Source organism: Dioscorea cayenensis, chromosome 18 (genome assembly GCF_009730915.1).
Source record: "Dioscorea cayenensis subsp. rotundata cultivar TDr96_F1 chromosome 18, TDr96_F1_v2_PseudoChromosome.rev07_lg8_w22 25.fasta, whole genome shotgun sequence".
Lineage (NCBI taxonomy): Eukaryota > Viridiplantae > Streptophyta > Magnoliopsida > Dioscoreales > Dioscoreaceae > Dioscorea > Dioscorea cayenensis.
Window position 1 is genome coordinate 11364726 of NC_052488.1, and position 2393 is coordinate 11367118.

Consider the following 2393-nt stretch of genomic DNA (forward strand, 5'->3'; position numbering starts at 1 on the left):
GCATTTAGAGATACTTTGCACTTTGTTTTCTTAGCTATTTCACCATACATTCTATTTCCTATCTTCTTATTCTATCATATTTCTGATTTCTTTTTCCTTCTTTTTGGGTGCAACTCCAGGTTATGACCCGAAGGAATCCCTCAACATTGATTGAAGGAGATCCTGAGCTTGAACGTACACTTAGAAGAAAAGGGAAAGAGCCTGTACAAGAACAGTCTAATCCAGCTGATTTAAAAGTAGAAAAATCTGAAGACATAGCAGAACAGAATGAGCAATAGTGAACATTATCCGATTATGCCAGACCTTCAGTGTTGGGGACACAATCGAGTATTGTGCGTCCCCCGATTACAGCTCAGAACTTTGAGTTGAAGCCGGCATTCATCCACATGTTGCAGCAATCCGCACAATTCAATGCTTCGGCCGATGAGGATCCAAATAGTCACATAGAGAGCTTTCTCGAGGTGTGTGATATGATGAAGATAAATGGGGTGACGGATGATGCCATCAAATTGAGAGCCTTCCCATTTTCCCTAAAGGGGAGAGCGAAGCAGTGGCTACACTCGTTACCTAGAGCGTCAATTACCACGTGGGAGGAGATGGTGGAAGTTTTTCTAGCTCGTTATTTCCCTCCCGGAAAATCAGCAAAGCTTAGGAACGAGATCTCATCCTTTGTTCAGTTGGAATTGGAGTCTCTATTCGAGACATGGGAAAGGTTCAAGGAGCTCTTGAGAAAGTGCCCGCAACATGGATTCCCAGAGTGGATGATTGTTCAAACCTTTTACAATGGTTTGAACCCGAGTACAAGGCAACTCTTGGATGCGGTAGCAGGAGGTACCTTAGGTAGCAAGACCCCCGATGAGGCCCGTCTGTTGATTGAAGAAATGGGGTTAAATATCTACCAATGGAATGCTAGGGAGAAGAAAAAGGTGGCCGGTCTCCATGAGATAGATGCAACTTCATTGGCGGCCCAAGTGGAAAATTTGAGTAAGAAGTTAGATCTTCTAACTTCAAATAGAGTGGCGGTCGTGACTAATTGCACCGGGTGTGGTGGAGGACATGCTCCCTCCGATTACCCGATCTCTATTGGTAATGTTTCTTCGGTGCAGAATGTTGATTTTGTAGGTAATGGCGTGAGACCTCAAGGAAACCCATATAGCAATAACTACAATCCGGGTTTGAAGAATCATCCCAATTTCTCATGGAGTAATCAAGCTCCACAAAAGGCCATGGGGCCACCGGTTTCCAACAATAACAACAAGTCCCTCAGGTGGAAAACAGAGTCTCAGGTTTAGAAACCCGAATGAGTGACCTAGAGAAGCACTTGACTAGATTTATACAATCTACAAATACAAGGTTTGAATCAGTCGAGTCTACACTTCGCAACCACCGCCTCGTTGCATAATCTTGAAAATCAAGTGGGGCAAATTGCGAAGTCTCTCTCTGAAAGGCCATATGGAAGCTTGCCGAGCAATACAGAGACCAATCCTAGAGAGCACGTGAAGGCGATCACTTTGAGAAGTGGTCGTGAGGTTGAAGGTAGGCTTCCGAGTGAGAAGCCAAAAGAACACGCACCCGAGGTTGTAGAGGTAGAAGAGGGAACAAGGAAGGAGAAAGAGGTGGCACCCCCATCTTTCAAGCCAAGAATCCCTTATCCCTCTAGATTGAAAAATGACGAAGGGGATGAACAATACAAGAAGTTCCTGAGTTTGTTCAAGCAGCTCCATATTAATATTCCTTTTGTTGAGGCATTGGCCCAAATGCCTAAGTATGCGAAGTTCTTGAAAGACTTGTTGACTAACAAGAGGAAGTTGGAGGAAAGTGCTTCAGTGATTTTAGATGCTTCATACTCGGCAGTGTTGCAAAAGAACATGCCGAACAAGAAGAAAGACCCGGGAAGCTTCATCATTCCGTGTAATATTGGCAATCTAGGTGAAGAAATGGCATTGGCGGACTCAGGGGCCAGTATCAACGTCATGCCATACACCTTCTTTCAAAAGCTAGGCTTGGATGAGCCTAGGCCTACTCGGATGACTTTGCAACTAGTGGACTGAACAGTGCGACATCCGAGAGGCATCATTGAAGATGTGCTTGTCAAGGTAGACAAGTACATTTTTCCGGTTGACTTTGCAGTGCTAGATGTTGTTGAGGATGCGGATGTACCCTTGATACTTAGGAGACCGTTCTTGCGGACTTCCAAAGCACTGATTGACATGGACGGCGGAGAGCTCACATTGAGAGTTGGAGATGACAAGCTCACATACCGCCTTGCTGAAGCCATGCGGCATTCTCTTGACTTCGATGATGCGTTATATTTTCTAGACACTACTGATGAGATTATTGATGAATACATGCAGGAAATGTTCAATCCGGATCCGTATGAAGGTTTGTTCGAC

General features: G+C 44.8%; 1 non-coding gene across 1 annotated transcript; it reads right to left on the reverse strand.

Moving 5' to 3' along the window:
- Positions 1 to 644: 644 nt before the first annotated feature.
- Positions 645 to 751, reverse strand: LOC120283045. The gene has a single exon (XR_005543049.1). It is a non-coding gene; the product is annotated as a small nucleolar RNA R71 (small nucleolar RNA).
- Positions 752 to 2393: the final 1642 nt, after the last annotated feature.